The sequence below is a fragment of the Triticum aestivum genome, chromosome 2A, assembly GCF_018294505.1.
Source record: "Triticum aestivum cultivar Chinese Spring chromosome 2A, IWGSC CS RefSeq v2.1, whole genome shotgun sequence".
Taxonomy (NCBI): Eukaryota; Viridiplantae; Streptophyta; class Magnoliopsida; order Poales; family Poaceae; genus Triticum; species Triticum aestivum.
The window spans coordinates 66,717,084-66,738,373 of record NC_057797.1 but is presented as its reverse complement, the minus strand read 5'-3'; the positions used below and the strand labels follow the sequence as shown (position 1 = coordinate 66,738,373).

General features: G+C 41.8%; 1 pseudogene; it reads left to right on the top strand.

Annotated features, from left to right (window-relative positions):
• The first annotated feature begins 5,903 nt into the window (after positions 1–5,903).
• Positions 5,904–19,295, top strand: LOC123184751 (ABC transporter G family member 1-like; annotated as a pseudogene).
• The last annotated feature ends 1,995 nt before the right edge of the window (positions 19,296–21,290 follow it).

The following is a 21,290-nucleotide window of genomic DNA, read 5'->3' as shown; positions in this document are numbered from 1 at the left end:
TTTTACCTCCATCGAGACGGCCCGAACCTGGGTAAAACTTCGTGTCCCTTGTCTCATGTTACCATCCGGCCTAGACGCACAGTTCGGGACCCCTTACCCGAGATCCGCCGGTTTTGACACCGACAACTGGCCAGTCGGCTGGGCCGGCCTGTTGGGCTACTGGGCTGCCAGGTAAGAAGCCCAGGTAAGTTTCCCCTACCCTTTTTTTCTCTACTTTGTTTTGTTTTCTATTTTCTGACATTTATTTCTGCTTAAAAATAATACTAAACTAATTTATTTTCTTATGCCAATTTTTGTAGGAGCTAATGGTATTATTCCAGAGCTTCTCAACAACTAGCATAATTTTTGGACATGTATTATATAATATATATATATATATATATATATCCAATGCAAATAATTATGCATTAATTTCAAATGGTCAAAATAAATATTTATGAGCTCCTAAAAATATTTGTTAGAATTTTATCTCTGACCAATATTTTCATAGAGCAACATGAACATTTTCTTGGACCCTTTTGAAGCAATTTTTATCTGGGTTATTTTCAAAAATGATCTCTGAGGGTTTCACAAATCCCCATTTTAAATTTAAATAAAATTTAAACATGATGCACACATGACTAGCTAGTTTAGGTTATACCAGAACTAAGGATGTGACATCCTTCCTCTCCCACCGCCGGTGACGATGGCCACTCCTTGTCTTTGTGCGGCGGCGGCTCTCCGTCTCCGACCGCGAGGAGCGCCGCAAAGCACGCCGTCGCCGTGCACCCGCTCCCACTCGCCTCCAGTTCTGCTGCCGTCTCCACATCAACCTCCTCCTCCTTGCTGTCGGCCGCAACAAGCTCCTCCATCTCCATATCTACCACCTCCACCTCCTCGTCGGCTGCACCTAGTCATTCCTCCTTTTCGTCGTCGTCGTCGTCGTCGTCGTTAGGCACAGGTCCCTTCTCGGCTGGCTACCTCAAGGTCCGCGCCTGCAGGGACATGAACAACATGGAGGTCGTCGTGCTCGACCCCGACGGCAACAACAGGAAGAAGAAGAAGAAGCTCCCCCGGCCGGCCTCGGCCGCTCGACGTCCGCTGTTGTTGCCAAGAACGCCGCCGGCTCTGTCCGTGGTAATATCTCCGACGAAGAAGAAGCATGGCACCAGCAGCAACAACCGCCGTATAGCTCCGGCGACGACAGCGGCAGCGAGGCGCGTGCGGCCGCTGCCCCCTCGGCGGCAGCCTACGGGAACAGGGGCAGGAGGCTCGGGGTCCTACAAGAACAAGAAGACGCCTTCGTCGTGTTCTTCTTCCTTGTCGTGCCGACCAGCAGCAGATTCAGCCGGGAGGAGGAGCGCCGGGGCAACGACGGGCCACGCCGGCGGTGGGGGTGGCGAATTGGTGGATGACCTCAACAACCCCCTCATGTCCATGGACTGCTTCATCTTCCTCTGACTTTGGTCCTATCCATTTCTCACCATGCATGCATCTACTGTAATTGTCGTCTGAATCGAATCTGTATCTTCTTCTCCCCTCCCCTGGATTGTGTGATTTTTAGTATGTGCACAGTAGAAGTAACCGGCTGGTCTTGTAATCAATTTGTTAGTAGAATTTGTAATGAACTACATATATTTGTCGTTCCTATCACCTCGTCATCTTCTTTCCAGTTTCATTCTTCTTTGGTGACGCCTTTTCTCCCTCCCAGGAATTCTTCTCTTCAAGCCTGACAAGAATAATACTATTAATTGTTTTGACCCTGAACTTGCTACATTCTTCTCAGCATACTACAGATAGGCAAAAGTGCATAACCCAAGTGGTGCACTGCATGTGCATCCAGGGGAGTTTTTCCATTTTTTTTCATAGATCTATTTTGTCAAAATGTTCTATCTCTTGAATCATTTTCATCGTTGGATTTCTCGCGTCGAAATCTCTGAAACTAGATTCATGTTAATAGGTTCCACAAAAAAAAACCAGAAGAAAAAAACCCGAAGCCGAAAGCAGGTGATCCCTCAGTTTTTCCCCTTTTCGAGAGGCATAGTTGTGTCCTAGAGGAAAATCTATGTGTCCACGAGAAGCAAATACAATCTGTTGTTGCCGTCGCCACCCCCAACGCCTATTTGCCGCACGTTGCGGCAATGTCGCCGCAACGCATAGGCACCACTCGATATCGAGCACACTGGACCGGCCCATTTTGTAGCTATACGGGAAGCCTTCAGTTTCTGGTTTCGGGAACATTCTGGAGGTTCCCGGCAAGGTTTTCCTGGTTTTGGGAACCTTCTAGAAGGTTCTTGAACCTTTTTTTTATGTTTTTTCCTTTCTCTTTTATTTCCTTTTTCTTTTACTGTTTCATTTTTCTTTTCTTTCCTTTTTCTTTTTCAAGTTTATTTTTTCCAACAAATGTGCAGAAATTTTAATAATGTTTGCATTTTCCAAAATTTATTCATTTTTACAAGAAATGTCCCTGTTCTTAAATTTTGCTCAGAAATTCCAAAAGGTTTAGAATTTAAAATTGGTTTGCTTCAAAAAATGTTCGAAACCTCAGAAAAGTTTAGAATTTCAAAAATTCCAAAAATGTTCGCATATTTTAATTTTTTCAGAAACTGAAAAAATGTTTGTGAGTTTTGGAATATATTCCGCGATTTGTTCACAAATGTCTTGTTATTTGTTCTCTAAAATAACAGGAGGGATCGAACACATGACTTCTTTGTGGGATTAATCCCTCCAGTTCACGTACTTATTTGTGGGTTGTTTTTCTTTTGTAAATTAGTGTTTAAGTTTTGTCGTTGTCGTTTGTTTCTTTAGCATCAGGCTGCAAATCTTTCACTAGGGTGAACTGGTTCTGATGGCAGCAGCGCGGGCGGATGTGACGATTTTTCGCTGTACCCTACCGCAAATGGGCCGGCCCCGGTCAGCTATCCCCTGTACGAATCCACGACTCTTTGCGGGTTTGCATGCCCAACGCACATAAGTGACTATAACCACTTCAGTCCACGAGAAAAGCGATCGTGGAGGCGATCGCATCTGAGGCCAACTCCACCTGCCGCCGCCGGTCCCTGCCTCTTCCGTTTGGCCACTCCGGCCATGCGAGTAGGTGGGGACCACGGCGCTTCGACGCCGGCCTGTAGTTAGGATTTGTCTAGTGTCTCCTTAGGGCGCCATTGGGGTGGTGGGAGCGACGCCCGGGCAAATAAATCTGCCTCAACTCCACTCCCACACCGGCGGCGATCTTCACGGCGGCGTCTCGGAGTTGATGGCAACAAATGTTGTTCGATCCTGTAGACCGGCAGCTTAGTCTTCTCGTCGTTCTTCAGATCTGGCGATGAATAAAAGTATTTCAATTTCTTCCCCGATGCGGTGTTCTACACTGTGGTCGGTGAGGGATCTGGACGGAAGTGTGTCCAAGCGGGGATGGTGTGGCGGTGGCATCTTCCCCGTGGTGGACTTGTGTTCTGGGGTTTCGTCGTTGCGACGACGTTTTCTCCAACGTCTGAGTGGAGCCCGGGAGGTCGTCCAGGAGTACGCACAGACTGCTGTTTGCGCATGTCACAACTGGAAGATGGTGTATCCTGTGCTGGTTTTGTGGTTGGAGGCTGACAGTTCTGGTTTCTTCTTCCGACGTTGTAGTCGTGCAGGGATGTCAGTTCTGGAGCTTGATGGCGTGTCCGGGGACATGTTGCCCCGGTCTGATTCGTTCAACGACAATGATTTTGCTTCTGGCAAACGACTTTGGAGGTCCGTAAAGCTGCTGATCAGCGATGGAGCCGCGTCGAGCTCGGGTATAGAGGTGATCTGTCTTCCGTCCCTTTGGTGGTCGCTTCGGCAGTGTCGAAGGAGGGAGATAGGCGCTGGTTTTTTGCATAGGTTTATCCTATCTTTTCAGGTCTGTAAGGTCGGTGTGTACGTGCCTTGTAACTTGATTTCATCTTATAAATGAGACACGTATTACCATGTTAAAAAAACGCACATATACTGCAGGATGCGTGCGGCTGAAATGGATGGAGATGGAGGCTGGAGCTAACTAAATAACCGTGCGTCAGATTACAGTGTCATATCATCACCGAAGAAGGGAAAAAGATTACAATGTCATAGGTGAAAAAAAAGGGCCCGTGCTATATTCCAGGGAGCACATGGATCGCATGATAACGGCGGGTCCTAGCCTCATCGGCTGCGTACGCACGCAGGAGGAGGCGGCGGCCGGGCGCCCGGCCGCCGCACGGGCGATTTGTTAATGGACGATTTGTTAGGCTGCCCGTAATGGGAGTATCATAGGTAGTATCATGCATGCCAACTAAGCAATTTTGATGAGGTGGCATAAAATTAAATGAAGAAAGAGAGGCTTGAGTATCATATCATGATACCGTATCATATTAAATGATGTGCTACTTTGTGTCATGCATGGCAATAAATGTAGTCTTCTATGATACCAACATATGATACTATGCATTAGGGATGTAGTATCATAGACTAGTATCATATGCATGATACTAGTATATGATACTCCCCATTACAACCAGCCTTACGGGATGCAAACCTGTAGTAGCAGCCGGACGTAGACAACCAAGGCATCATTAATACGGCGGAGCCGTCGAGGCGGGAAGACCAAATGGACTTTTTTTCCCCCTCCGAAGCAAGGTTCAAATGATGGGGTAGCCTTGTACCACGATACCCTTAGGCTGGTTGTAATGGGTAGTATCATAAGTTAGTATCATGCATATGATACTAGTGTATGATACTACCTCCCTAATGCATAGTATCATATGATAGTATCATAGATGACTTTATTTATTTCCATGCATGACACATACTAGTGTAGCATTTATTATGATACGGTATCATGATATGATACTCAACCTTCTCTTACTTCATTTAATTCTATGTCACCTCATCAAAGTTGCCTAGTTGGCATGCATGATACTAGCTATGATACTCCCATTACAACCAGCCTTACCAGCAACGTCCCAACCAGATAATCTGCGCGAGAGCGAGACACGCTAGGATGACAGTGCCACCGATCTGCCAACTGCCAACGATATATATCTGCCTCGCATCTTTTCTCGATATAACAGGGGCACACGGCTTCCATTTTCATTATACGTCTTTCCTTTTGCAGGGAAAGAGCAACAACAACTTACTACATCTCTGAAACGTTATTGTTGGATCGTCAAAGTTGTCTCAGCCTAAAACCACCGAGCGTTTATCATTAGAAAATCAAGACACCCATATCGTGTGATCACGTCATGATGTTAGTCAACCCTGACCCTCAATCAGACCCATACTTAATAAAGGAGTTTGTCCTAAGCTATCTGCCAAAACAGCGTTTCTCATTAAAAAATCCAGACACCCATATCGTGCTATCACCTTATGACGTTAGTCAACATAGACCCTCAATCAGGCCCATACTTAATAAAGGAGTTTGTCCTAAGCTGTCTGCCAAAATGAAAAGAAAATCTAGTTTAGTTAATAAATTATGGACGATTTCTAGATTTTTTAGGTGTTTTGAAATGTGAGAGCATAGAAACAAGTGGTTTTCAGTCCAAAATTTGCATTTAGCTGGTGTGGTAGAGAGAAGAGAGAAGGTGGCGTTATGGTATGTCAAAGTCAGGTTCAATGCTAGTATTTCTTGCGGGGTTTAAAGCTAGTTACCATGAAACATCCGATCCTTTTGTAGACGATCCTTTGTAGTGCAAAGATCATCATCACACTTTATTTCTTGATTAATTAAACCAAAAGATGCTCATTATTCCATCTGTACTAGAAAGAAAAGTCTCTGGCTTTTAACAAGACACATCTCATGTAATATGACCAGCCAGTTAACATCCCCTCAACTTTGGACCTATATAAGGCGCTGGTAGACACATGGAAACCTCAAATTGAAAAGGCACACAACGTATATATATGGCTGCGTCACCACTGCCGAGATGGGCCCCGACGCCGAGCCCCACCAGGCCACTACAGTCGACGACGTCGTCGAGCACTGCTAGGGTTTCATGGCGCGGCTGGTCGGCCTGGCCGTCAAGCCCCATCTTCTTCCCACGTTGTCTCTCTAACTCGGAGCCATGGGAGGCTTCGCCGGCCGACGGGGTAGTGGACAATGTGGAGCCCGGCGTTGCCGGGGTATTTCTGAAGTGGCGGGATCTATCGGTGACGGTCATAAATGGGAGAAGGGGCCATGCTGTGATCCTTGATGGGCTTAGTGGGTACGCGCGCCCTGGCGAAGTGCTGGCTCTTATGGGTCCTTCGGGCTATGGCAAAACTGTTAAATTGTGATCCAAATTCTAGTACCGTATTGGACTAGACGTAGTACATACGGTGTGGGCCTTTTGCGTTGGTACCGACGCGTACGAGTACAACTCGTTTACTTGTTCTACAAGGACTCCTATGTGTTGCCCCTCTTATATAACCCATGTAGTCGCACCTTAGACGGCCTGTCGTCTCGTGCTTGTAATACTCCTCCTCATAATGATCGTGTCTTCGTGCGTCTGTGGTTTTCTCCCGCAAGGGTTTCCACATAAAAATCTGTATGCTCTCGTGTCTCTTTTATCTCGTTATTATCTAACAAGTGGCATACAGAGCTGAGGTTGCAGATACGAAATACGAGTTCGAGGAGATTAGGGTTGCGTCGGCTGCGCCCCCGCAAGTCGGGATTTTCCGCTGCCGCGAGACCGATAGGTTTTTACCATTGCGCTGCGATCTGCTGTCCGAGATCGATCAGTGCTAGGCTTCAAGTCCCGAGGCTGCTCCTTCACGTGGTCAAGCCAACGCCACAAATCGTTAGGCTGGTCATAGTGGGGAGTAACTTAGACTAGTAACATACATATGTTACTAGTCTATGTTACTACCTTCATAGTGTGTAGTGTCATAGGCGTGGTAACATAGTTGCCTTCATTTATTACTTTGTAGACTCATTATGCTTTAGAAACCGCTATGTGATGGTAACATATTATGTTACTCTATTTGCCTCTCTCCTCATTAACTACTTGCCACATTATCATTTTTGCTTATGTGGCATCTATGTTACTACCCATGTTACTCCCACTATGACCAGCCTTAGGCTGGTCATAGAGTAACATAATATGTTACCATCACATAGCGGTTTCCAATGCATAATGAGTCTACAAAGTAATAAATGAAGGCAACTATGTTACCACGCCTATGACACTACCCACTATGAAGGTAGTAACATAGACTAGTAACATATGTATGTTACTAGTCTAAGTTACTCCCCACTATGACCAGCCTTAAGCCATATCGGGAGGAGCGATCCACGCATTGGCCAAGTCGCCGAGTTGTCGCTGCTGCTCCGTACGCAGCGCCCCGTGTGCTGCTCCCGTGTACAGGATCAAGTCCCGAGGTACAAGACTGGTTTGTGTTTTCTGCTGCTTCACGTGGTCAAACCTACAAACCTGCTGGTGCTACTACTGTTGCTACCTGAGACTAGTAGTAATTCATTACTACTTGCTACGTCCATCCGAAGCCACCAGGTCCTACTGTTTCTAATTCCGTTTGATCTGCATATTAAATTCTACCAAGAATTTTTTCTATCAGATTGCACTACTTTGTGTACACATATTTATCTACTCATGGCATCCATGAAGTATGACTTTCCGCTGGTGGACCGTGACACAAGGTTTACCCTATGGCAAGTCAAGATGCGGGCGTTGTTGGCACAGTCCGATTATGATGAAGCACTGGATATTTTTGGGAAGAACCGAATTCAAGATTGGACTGATGAGGAGAAAAGAATTGATTGTAAGGCTTTGTCACAAATTCAACTCCATTTGCATAATAATATTTTGCAGGAAGTTTTGAGTGAGAAAACTGCCGCCGCTCTATGGTTAAAGCTGGAAGGGATTTGCATGACTAAAGATCTCACCAGTAAGATGCATCTGAAGCAAAAATTATTCCTGCACAGGTTACCCGAGGTAGGTAATGTTTTGAATCATATTTCAGAATTTAAGGATATTATATCCGATCTAGCTGCAATGGAGGTGAAGTATGAAGAGGAAGATACTGCTTTAATGTTACTTTGTTCACTGCCAAGTTCTTATACCAATTTTAGAGACACCATATTATACAGTCGTGATACTCTCACACTTAATGAAGTTTATGAAGCTTTAAACTCTAAGGAGAAGATGAAACTAATGGTGCCTTATGATGGTTCAAGTTCATCCCAAGCAGAGGGATTATCTGTTCGTGGCAAGACAAAGGAGAAGAACTCCAATAATGGAAACAGAGGCAGAAGTAAAAACGGCTACAGGGGCCGGTCACAATCCAGAGACAAGAAATATGCAGATATTGCAAGAGAGACGGGCATGACATCTCAGAGTGTTTCAAGTTGCAGAATAAAGAAAAGAGGAAAGGTAACAAACAAGGTGAAAATTCTGCTAACGTTGCTCGTGATGATAGTTCCGATGATGCTCTTGTCGTTATTGCTGGATGTGCTGAGACCAATGATGAGTGGGTACTTGACACTGCATGCACTTTTCATATGTGTCCACATAGAGATTGGTTTAATACTTTTGATTCCACTACTTCTGCTGGTTCCGTTTTGGGTTTTGATAATTCACCATGCAAGATTGAAGGCATAGGTTCTATTCGAATCAAGATGTTTGATGGCATAATTAGAACTTTGACAGATGTTCGGTATATTCCGAAGATGAAGAGAAATCTTATTTCTATGAGTGCTTTTGATGCAAAGGGATACAAGTATTCAGGTGGAGATAGTGTTTTGAAAGTCACCAAAGGTTCCCTTGTTGTGATGAAAGGTGACTTAAGTTCGACCAATGGTCTTTATTACCTTCGAGGTTCTACAGTTTCAGGTAACGCTACTCCAGTTGTTTTAAAGAATTCTGATTGTGATGCTGCTAACCTTTGGCATATGCGTCTTGGACATATGAGTGAACTTGGTTTAGCAGAGTTAAATAAGAGAGGTCTTCTTAATGGATATGAACCTGGTAAATTGAAATTTTGTGAGCATTGTATCTTCGGCAAACACAAGAGGGTGAAGTTCAATACTTCGACCCATACAACTGAAGGTATTCTTGATTATGTGCATTCTGATTTATGGGGACCATCTCGCAGAAAGTCACTAGGTGGTGCTAGTTACATGTTGACCATTATTGATGATTATTCGAGAAAAGTTTGGCCTTATTTGTTGAAGCATAAATATGAAGCATTCTCAGCTTTTAAGGAGTGGAAGATTATAATTGAGAGACAAACTAAAAAGAAGGTAAAAATACTTCGCACTGATAATGGTATGGAATTCTGTTCTAAGCAATTTAAGAATTATTGCAAGTCTGAAGGCATTGTCAGACACTACACCATTTCTTATACTCCTCAACAAAACAGTGTTGCTGAGTGCATGAACAGGACCATTATTTCCAGAGCCCGTTGCGTGTTGTCCAATGCAGGTTTGCATAGGCGTTTTTGGGCTGAGGCCGCTTCCACTGCTTGTTATCTCATTAACCGTTCACCATCTATTGCTCTTAATAAGAAAACTCCAATTGAGATATGGTCTGGTTCACCTGCTGATTATTCACAGTTGGGAGTTTTTGGTTGCACTGCTTATGCTCATGTTGATAATGGAAAATTGGAGCCTAGGGCTGTTAAGTGCATCTTTCTTGGTTATAAGTCTGGTGTTAAAGATTTTAAATTATGGAATCCTGAAACCCAGAAGGTTGTTATTAGCAGAAATGTTATCTTTAATGAATCTGCTATGTTACATGATGTTTCATCTACTAATGTTCCCGTTGAGAGTGAACAGCAGCCTATTGTTCAGGAGCCTACTGTTCAGGTGGAGCATGTTATTGATTCAGGTGATACATCTCGTAATGAAATTTTTGATGCACATGATGAACCCGTCGTTAATGATGATCATGTCACTCCCACTCCAAATCAGCCTATTGTTCCGCCCAGTTGGAATCTCGCACGTGACAGAGTTAGACGGGGTATTAATAAACCTGACAGGTTAATTGAAGAGTGCAATATTGTTTCTTTTGCTTTATCTGTTGCAGAAGAAATTGAAGGTAATGCTGAGCCTTCTTCATATTCCGAGGCTATTATTTCTAGTGATAGTAATAAGTGGATGACCGCTATGCATGATGTGATGGAATCACTTGGAAAGAATGGCACTTGGGATTTAGTAAGATTTCCTAGAGAGAAGAAACCTATTCGTTGCAAGTGGGTTTTCAAGAGGAAAGAAGGTGTTTCTCCTAATGATGAGACAAGATATAAAGCAAGGTTAGTTGCTAAAGGTTACAGTCAGATTCCAGGTATTGACTATAACGAAGTCTTTTCTCCTGTTGTGAAGCATAGCTCTATTCGCACTTTACTCAGTATTGTTGCAATGCATGATCTTGAGCTTGAACAATTGGATGTTAAAACTGCATTTTTACATAGAGAATTAGAAGAGGATATTTATATGGAACAACCTGAAGGTTTTGTTATTCCTGGAAAAGAAAAGCTTGTCTGTAAGTTAAAGAAATCTCTTTATGGATTGAAGCAATCCCCGAGGCAGTGGTACAAGAGATTTGACACATTTATGCTCTCTCAAGGTTTCAAAAGGTCTAATTATGATAGTTGTGTTTATTTGAAAACTGTCAAAGGTTCAACTATTTATTTACTCATTTATGTTGATGATATGCTAATTGCTGCAAATAGTATGTCAGAGATTAATGAACTAAAGAAGCAATTGAGTAATGAATTTGAGATGAAGGATTTGAGTGCAGCAAAGAAAATACTTGACATGGAAATATCTAGAGATAGACCATCTGGAAAAGTATATCTAAGTCAGAGAGGATATATTGATAAAGTTCTTCGTCGTTTTAATATGCATAATGCCAAGCCGGTGAGTACTCCGTTAGCTGCACACTTCAAATTATCATTAGCTTTATGTCCTAAGTCAGATACAGATATTGAGTACATGTCTAGAGTTCCCTATTCGAGTGCAGTTGGTTCACTTATGTATGCCATAGTTTGTTCTCGTCCTGACTTATCATATGCATTGAGTGTTGTCAGTAGATACATGGCTAATCCTGGAAAAGAGCATTGGAAAGCAGTTCAGTGGATTTTCAGATACCTGCGTGGTACTTCTAATGCTTATTTACAGTTTGGGAAAACTGGAGATGGACTTGTTGGTTTTGTTGATTATGATTTTGCTAGTGATTTGGATAAGAGAAGATCACTCACAGGTTATGTTTTCACCATTGGTGGTTGTGCTGTGAGTTGGAGAGCAACTTTGCAGTCTATTGTGGCTTGTTCCACTACTGATGCCGAGTATATGGCTATTTCTGAGGCATGCAAAGAAGCTATCTGGTTGAGAGGTTTGTATTCTGAGCTTTGTGAAGATTCATCTTGCCCTACCGTATTTAGTGACAGTCAAAGTGCTATATATCTTACAAAGAATCCAATGTATCATGAGAGGACAAAGCACATTGATGTCAGATTTCATTATATTCGAGATGTTGTTGCTGAAGGCGATTTGAAGGTATGCAAGATAAGTACTCATGATAATCCAGCTGATATGATGACAAAGCCAGTTCCGACCAATAAGTTTGAGCTTTGCTCAGGCTTAGTTGGTATTTCTCACTAGTCCTATGGACTTTGACGCACAAGGTGTTTAAGCTGATTTGGATGGAGTTATTCACTTTCTTCGACTACTGGAAGGAATTTGGCTCAAGGTGGAGATTGTTAAATTGTGATCCAAATTCTAGTACCGTATTGGACTAGACGTAGTACATACGGTGTGGGCCTTTTGCGTTGGTACCGACGCGTACGAGTACAACTCGTTTACTTGTCCTACAAGGACTCCTATGTGTTGCCCCTCTTATATAACCCATGTAGTCGCACCTTAGACGGCCTATCGTCTCGTGCTTGTAATACACCTCCTCATAGTGATCGTGCCTTCGTGCGTCCGTGGTTTTCTCCCGCAAGGGTTTTCACGTAAAAATCTGTGTGCTCTCGAGTCTCTTTTATCTCGTTATTATCTAACAAAAACTACTCTACTACCTCTCTCTCAGTTTACAGGGCGTGTGTGTGCCCCTAGGTCGTTAATTTGACCAACTTAATACAAGTCATATATTACAAAAAATATACCAATATAAACTTCAGATGCTCTATTTTCAAACCGTATAATTTTTGTGTTATATAGTTTATATTAAGGTGATAAAATTGGCAACCTAGGTATACGTGTAGGACTTATAAACTGAAACGGAGATAGTACTTGATGCCTTGGCTGGTATAACTTTCCTACCTTTCAAAAAAGCTGATAACTTGAAACATCCATCTTCTTTAAAGTTACACTCTATCTTTTGTTCAGAAAAACTTATAATCTATTTCTAAGATATGAATATTTTTTTTGTATTCCAACTGTAATTTATTTTTGATTTTGCTAGTGTTCTTTTTTCATAAATAAGTTTGGGTTGCTTACCACATATAACACGTGGTAATTTCGCTAATGTCCTAGTTAGCTATTTTAAACGTGTTGCTATCTTTAGTTTTGTTTCATTTTGCTACTAGGAACTTCGTAAGTTGTTTGGCGGTTTCTTCAATGAAAATAGACGAGGGCTCATTTCTTTAAAAGATATCCACTAACATTACATGTGTGTGTGACACAAAAATACATTAAAAAATCACTAGAAATTTGTACAATAAAATAAATATCAGTAAATAGTTCTGCTCTTATCATGTGTTTCTATTAAGTGCATGGCTAATTTTGTCAGAAAAAAAGTGCATGGCTAACACGCTCCTACTTGGACGGCTGTGCCCCTTGTGTCAACGTCAAAAAAAGTGCCAATGTGAAAAAGGGTAATTGATATGGGCAACCATAATTTACAGTGTGATCGGTTAATTGGTGCAATATGATGCAAACATAAGCTCACCGATGTGAAAAGGAGTAATTGATATGTTGCATCCAAGGTGATGCCACATAGCTCATGGCTCATGCACCAATGTTTCTTTAGACAGAGTAATCGCACCATCTTCCCGTCTCTGCATCTATATGATATGGACAACCATAATTTCCAGGATTTAGAAAAAGACATATTGTACGAGAGAGGTTAATTAATTATCCGCTAATTTCTTGGTCTATGGGTATATATGAGTAATGCTACACCTACGTAAAAAGTTTTACTTAACTTATGTAATGACTCGCGTGGCATTTTTCTGTTGGATAAAATTAAGGGAGCAGGCCCTACCCACTTGAAATCAGGGGAGTCGAGAGGTTTGTTAGGAAGGTTACGTAGAGGGAGTACATAGGATTACCTAGGTCTAGCACTTTTTTTTGAGACGAGGCAAAAGACTTGCCATTTTCATTGATTAAGAAGAAGTCATAATTGTCCGGTTAATTGACGGAAAACCGGGCTAAAACCGATACAACCCAACCCATATAACATGGGCACCACCGGCCAACCTGGCCACCGACATGAAACATGAGCTGCAAAGAAGAAAAGACATCCGCTAGGGAGTCGCAAGCGTCATCGTCATCATCGGTTACCTCCGAACGGGCGACTCCGACTTCACCATAGAGCTCCAGCAACGAAGCCGCCCCTCACAAACAGCTACACAGAGCAATGACGACACATGCCAACAGATGGCCACACGCGCCAACAACCGACAACTCCGACTTTGACGACGAGCCTCACAAGGGAAATATGCAGGACTTGCGCCGACTGTGCCCTAAAGAGCACCTCGGGCACGTTGGGAAGATCCGTCTACCAAAGCCCGAGCTGCGACCCAAGCTCCTCTTGACGCCATCATCGTTGCCAAATAGAAATCGGCGCCCCCGAAACGGCCGCCTCAGCAAACCACGTGTCCGTCTAGCACTTTTGGGTATATATACCCTTGCATTTTGTGATATTACCTGAAAAATAACATGCCTGCAGATAGATCGCAAAATACATCAAATGAATTTTTAACCTTTAGTTTGGTTAGTTCAAATCTAAAGTTTGGTTAGTTCAAATCTAAAGTTACACACACGTTTTTTTCTTTTGCACACAAGGTTTTAATATATGCAAGCATTTTCTGTAAATATAGAAAGATGATCAGATAGCCGATGTAGAAATAAAGATGTCATAGTCCACTTTGAAAAAAAGAAATAACCGCTTCCACATTTCTATGCATAAATAGTCTTGAATAAAATTCAGATGTGCGAACCAACCCGGCCTCATGATTGTCGAACGAGAAACACGCTTTCTAGTACTCCTGCTTGGATTTCGCTATCTGTCATCTTCTTCCCATAATATTGTGGGCGGCACTTGTTACTTCATCTAAACCATACTGATTTTGGACAACGTTAATGTTTGGTTTGTCAATACATTTCTCCTTTACTTATGATCTGTACTTACATATACATATATGTATATGCTTAAACAGGACGACTCAGACCTAACATGAAAGGGACGGGAGACATCTTGATCAATGGTTGCCGTCAGAAGGTTGCATCCGCAACCTCCGTAAGTTCCATATATATATATATATATATATATATATATATATATATATATATATATATATATATATATATATATATATATATATATATATATATATATATATATATATATATATTCGCATGCCCGACATTGATAGATGTGTAATTAAACTTCGACGTTTGCGTGTAATTCCCTAACAACCTCCGATCACGTGCATGAAATGAAGGCGTATGTGACCCAAGAAAATGTGCTGATGGCGACGTTGACGGTGGCGGAGGCGGTGCACTACTCGGCACAGCTTCAGCTGCCGGACTCCTTGACGCCGGCTGAGAAGCGGTCGTGGGCCGACGATGTTATCCGGCAGATGGGGCTCGCCACGGTGGCCGGAACTCGGATCGGCGGGCGCGTTTGCAAGGGCATCAGCGGTGGCCAGCGGAAGCGAGTGAGCATCTGCATTGAGCTGCTGGCGTCGCCGGCGCTCATCTTCCTTGACGAGCCAACAAGTGGGCTTGATAGTGCCGCGTCGTACCACGTAATGAGCCGCATCGCCGGGATCGCCGGAAGGAATGGGACGACGGTCGTCGCAGCCATCCACCAGCCAAGCACAGAGGAGTTCGAGCTCTTCCATGGCCTCTGCCTGTTGGCCAATGGGAGGGCGGTTTATTTTGGGCCAGCTTCCAAGGCAATAGAGGTACGTGTGCGTTAGTCAGTTAATGTTTTTAATGGTTGGTGGCCCTGCTATTAGTGTTAGTATTACTTATGATTTATGAAAACATATCTAGTTCAATGTTGTGAAAACATATCTAGTTCAGTGTTGTGAAAGCATATCTAGAAAACATTGGTCCTGGTATTAGTGTTAGTTTTACTTATGGTTTGTGAAAGCATATCTAGTGCAATATTGTGGCCTGAATTGCAACATAACCAATGTCCTCAAATGTTTCTGAGCGAGTGATAGGCACATGGTGCAGTGTTTATATATCCAGTATTACTCAGGATAGAGAAACCAAACCGCAAATACAGGGGCTTATAGGCTCCGTTTGGATAAATTCAGCCGTCAGTGGATTGCCCAAAAATTGGTTACTTAATAGGGAGGAGCCACAGGGTATAGGGCGAGCCAAAAATCAGACCCCATCCAAACAGATGCCTTAGCTGCTGTCAACGCCAAAAAATTTAGCCAAGAGGAACCGGGTGCGATCCAAACAGATCGATAGTAATTTGACCCGAAATATCGAGCAAATGTCAGATTTTTAGGCCTGGCAAATCAAACAATTTTCATAGCAAATTATGTTCGCGGAGAATGACAAGTTTAGCTGACGAGCATGATAAATCCATCTTAGCTCATTTTTTTGCCAGGAAATTGCCGTGCTTACAAACTAAATTTACCATATTCACGCCAATATAAATTGCCATGAAAAACGTTTGATTTACAATGCCTGAAAATCAGACGTCAGATTTTTAGCATTTTTGTAGTAATTTGATCGCCCCTCCCCCTCAGTGCGAAAAAAGTAATAAAATTTGGCCTAGAATTTAGGAAAAAAGACATCTCCACTTTTAACCTCTACGACTGTTGTGTGCTTAGCTATTCAGCATAGCCACACCACCATCATCATAATCTGAAATCTGATTACATGCATTTGAAAAACATCGGGTGGTAAAATCTCGAGATATTTTGGTGGCCATGTACCTTATACGGGTTCTTTCTTTGTCCAAATGCCATCCAAATCCTCTATCTTACAAAAATATTGCTTAGCTAGCGTGCTAATGTACATTTTCTATATGCTGCTCCCTGAATAATACTTTGACCTTAAAGACCTCATTACAACTAGTAAAATGTCATATCCATTACATAAACATATTTAATGGAAAGAAGAAATGATAACTATCTATATCCCAATTAATGACATGAAACTAACAGTAGAGGTTTTTAGAACCATTATATTTCCTTTGTGGTCCATTTTATAAAGGCTAAGGTTGCGGAATGTCATGAGGGTGATAGAAAATCCAGCATTTAGTACGGGTTTCACATCGCTCATTACTATTGCCGAGAACGTCAATATTCTTGAGTATCTATTCTCTAAATTGCACATCACCATGTTTGAGAGTTGTCCCCAACTCCACTTACACGACTACAATATTTGGAAGTTTCATATGGGAAAAAAATTGTATATAATAGGCCAGTAATATAATTGCATTAAATCACTGCACGAAAATTGAAACATAGTTAAATCACTGCAGAAAGAAATAACAGCTTGGGGGCATGAGAGACTAATTGACACTTTAACTAAGATAAACTGGCAAGCTAAAACAATTTATACTCCAACAAGATAGCGATGGCAGGATGCTCTTGATTTGCTAAACATGTGCATTCTAATCATTTCTACATAGAAAAGGTGTGTATCAGATTGAACATTATGATTCTTATGACGGAAAGTATAGACTTGCCAACGTCAAATTTGACACCCACATGTCTAACAAACTAATTAACACCGAGCAGATACAATTATTAAGAAAGTTGCTTTAGCACACAGGACAAGTGTGCATACAAAACTAATGAGCTTACGACTTAAAAAACTAATGAGCTTCATACCAGTCGATTGTTAAATGCAAGTGCAACTTAAATGTCTCTTTGTACAATAAATAGCAAACACTTGAAATATTTACTTCTGACTTGAAAGCACGTACACTATTGACTAATGTAATTCAGTACCACAAAATACCACATCAAGAGCATTGGGAACTCCTATCACATACAGTTTGCTAAACTGTTTGGGACAGAAGCTAGTGGTAACAAAAATATCATCAGAGGTTTTGTAACTGCCTATGACACCCGAATACCACAAACAACTATAGTTCCAATCCATCCGTGACTCACTTTTCGGTTGTAGCAAGAATTTCTTGGATACTCTTGCAACCCATAGCTACTGGCAAGTACATCCTGGCATCGAGTTTCGGGTCCACACCTGGATCTCCTTGTCAGTCTCGCCATGATGTCATGATTAAAGGGGTGGACAAAGAATCCACCCAGTAACAAAATAAACACTTCTTATGAATATTTCAAACATAATGAAAGGCCGAGTCTTTCAATTACTTATAGCCTAGACTTTCTAAGTAATTCCAATGTCTGTAGGAGTTCAAACGTGTGTAAAATATATTCACACAGTCTTACAAGTCACATATCTTTCTCTATTTTAGCGGTTAATGCAATTATTCTAGTCTTCTTTTGTTATTTATATTCTCTATGTTTATGAGGTAGAAAGTCAGTACACACCAGATACCTTCACATGGATATGTGTGAGGTATCACTAGGTTATATATTTTTTTCATGAAAGATTATTTCTACAGTGTGTACATAATCATCCATGCTCATTTGGGTAACTTGGAGTTCTTTGATGCTAATGGCTTCCCATGCCCATTGAGGAGGAATCCTTCTGATCACTTCTTAAGGATGATAAACACATACTTTGAGGTATGAAGGTGCTCTCTCAAGGCTTTGTTTTTTATGGAAAATTTAACTCGAGTGAAAATGAAAGGCGTATACATCATGTTCGTGTAGGAAGCCGAGGAAGAATCAGCTATAAATTTGGCACATGCTGCAAAAGTAATCCAGACTCTAGTAGCTTCTTCTGGCTCTCTTGCTATTTTAGGAACTGAAATGGAAGCAAGCAAAACAATTAAGCAGGTCTCTTCTTTATATGGACTAAGTTGATGCATTGGGTTGAGTTTGTGAGATTATATATGTCTCACTTATATGCTTTTGCATCTCCATTGTTTTTGTTTTAGGAGGGTGACCATGTACTTCAACGAAGGCAAGCAACCTTTTGGACCAAATCAATTGTCCTAACTAAAAGATCAATGGTTAACATGCACAGAGACATAGGCTATTATTGGTTACGTTTTGTTATCAATATCGCACTTTCTCTAATCATTGGGACCATTTTCTTCAATGTTGGTGACAATTATGCATCAATCCAAGTGAGTAGTCAATTTCTAATCTATAGAATAAAAAGTGAAATTATAATCTATAAAATAAAAAGTGAAAATAGTAAGTATCAGTAGGTTGACTTACTACTCCTTGTATGTCGACCATTTTAGGAGCGAGCATCTATGCTTATGTTCACATCAACCTTCATGACAATGATGGCAATCGGAGGTTTTCCATCATTTGTAGAGGATATGAAGGTGGGTATCATTATTCTTTCCAAAACAAGTCTAATTTGTTTTTGTTGATTTCTATTACATGATAATTTGGAAAATGCAGATATTTGAGAAAGAGCAGCGGAGTGGACACTATGGGCCATTGAATTTGTAATAGCCAACACACTTTCATCAACTCTGTACTTGGGCCTCATCTCTGTACTACCTGCCGCAATTGCTTATTACCTAACTGGACTTCAAAGAGGAATAGAACACTTCTTCTTCTTTGTTGCCACTCTATGGACATGCACAATGTTGGTTGAGGGTTTGATGAAGATTGTTGCAGCAATTGTGCCCGATTTTATCCTAGGTATAATTATGGGTTCTGGAGTACAAGGGTTACTAATGCTAAACGCTGGTTTCTTCAGGCTTCCAAATGACCTCCCAAAACCAATATGGAAGTACCCAACTTACTACATATCTTACCAAAAGTATACAAATCAAGGATTGTACAAAAATGAATTCTTGGGCTTGGTCTTCCAAGATTTCGGTGTTGTCGGGGGCATTGACATTGGTGGCCAATATATCCTAAAGAACAACTTACAAGTGGAGTTAGGTTACTCAAAGTGGGTCGATCTTGCGATATTACTTGGAATGGTCATTATATATAGGGTTCTTTTCTTGGTCATTATAAAGGTTTCAAAAATGGCAAAACCATTCATAAAATGTCTAATAGCAAAAGTGTAATGATACCTTGTGTATGAAGGGTAAAATAGGTGTTTGTTATCCTATCATACATGTATGTTGTTTGCCATATTTGTATGGGACCATTGAGATAATTGTACTCTTATAATTTTATGAGATCTCGAGTAATTTACCATTCTACCCCTCGAATAATATATTAAATCGATTACAACTCACTTGGTTTGAAACTCTTGTTGAAATATGCCCTAGAGGCAATTACAAAGTTGTTATTATTCTATTTCCATATGGATAATTAAGTTAGAATTGCAATGGTTCTTGAATGTGAGATTTGCAGTAAAACCTAGTTGCATTCATTGAAACATAAACGACAAGCATATCCTTAGTCGGGCCTCTCGACCAACTAATGTATTATTGATGGTTCTGTTTTCCTGACCATGGGCATTATAAATGTAACAAGGGTGCTTGCAGTAACGAGAACACATTGTTGTTGTAACAATGTGAAGGAAATATGCCCTAGAGGCAATAATAAAGTTTTTATTTTATATTTCCTTATTCACGACAAATGTTTATTATTCATGCTAGAATTGTATTAACCGGAAACTTGATATATGTGTGGATACATAGACAAAATACCGTGTCTCTAGTAAGCCTCTACTGGACTAGCTCGTTAATCAAAGATGGTTAAGTTTCCTAACCATAGACATGTGTTGTCATTTGATGAATGGGATCACATCATTGGGAGAATGATGTGATGGACATGACCCATCCGTTAGCTTAGCATATTGATCGTTCAGTTTTATTGCTATTGCTTTCTTCTTGTCAAATACATATTCCTTCGACTATGAGATTATGCAACTCCCGGATAACGGAGGAATACCTTGTGTGCTATCAAACGTCACAACGTAACTGGGTTATTATAGAGATGCTCTACAGATATCTCCGAAGGTGTTTGTTGGGTTGGCATAGATCGAGATTAGGATTTGTCACTCTGAGTATTGGAGAGGTATCTCTGGGCCCTATCGGTAATACACATCATAAGAAGCCTTGCAAGCAAAGTGACTAATGAGTTAGTTGCGGGATGATGAATTACGGAATGACTAAAGAGACTTGCCGGTAATGAGATTGAACTAGGTATGAAGATACCGATGATCGAATCTCGGGCAAATAACATACTGATGGACAAAAGGAATAACGTATGTTGTCATAACGGTTCGACCGATAAAGATCTTCATAAAATATGTAGGAGCCAATATGAGCATCCAGGTTCCGCTATTGGTCATTGACTGGAGTGGTGTCTCGGTCATGTCACATAGTTCTCGAACCCGTAGGGTCCGCACGCTTAACGTTCGATGACGATTTTGTATTATACTAGTTATGTGATTTGGTGACCGAATGTTGTTAGGAGTCCCTGATCAGATTACGGACATGACGAGGAGTCTCTAAATGGTCGATAGGTAAATATTGATATATAGGACAATAGTATTCGGACACCGGAAGTGTTCCGAGGGTACCAGCTACATATCGGGTCACCGGAAGGGGTTCCGGGCACCCCCGACAAAAGATATGTGCCTTATGGGCCAAGAGGGGAAACACGCCAGCCAGAAGGGGCTGGTGTGCCCACATATGGGCCGACCTAAGTGGAGAAGGAAAAGGGGAGGATGAAAGGAAAGAGAGGGAATAGGATTCCCCCATCCTTCCCCATCTCCCCTCTTTCCTTCCCCCTTCCGGAAATAAGGAAGGGGGGAGGCCGAATTGGAATAGGGCCCCCAAGTAGGATCCGTCCTACTTGGGGTGCCCAAGGATGTTCCCCTCCCCCTCCAACCAATATATATGTGGGGAGGGGGCGCCTAGAACACACACCAACAATTGTTAGCAGTGTGCGGCCCCCCCTCCACAGTTTACGCCTCCGGTCATATCTTCATAGTGCTTAGGCAGAGCCCTACACAGATCACTTCACCATCACTGTCACCATGCCATCATGCTGACGGAACTCATCTGCTTCCTCGACACTTTGCTGGATCAAGAGTTCTAGGGACG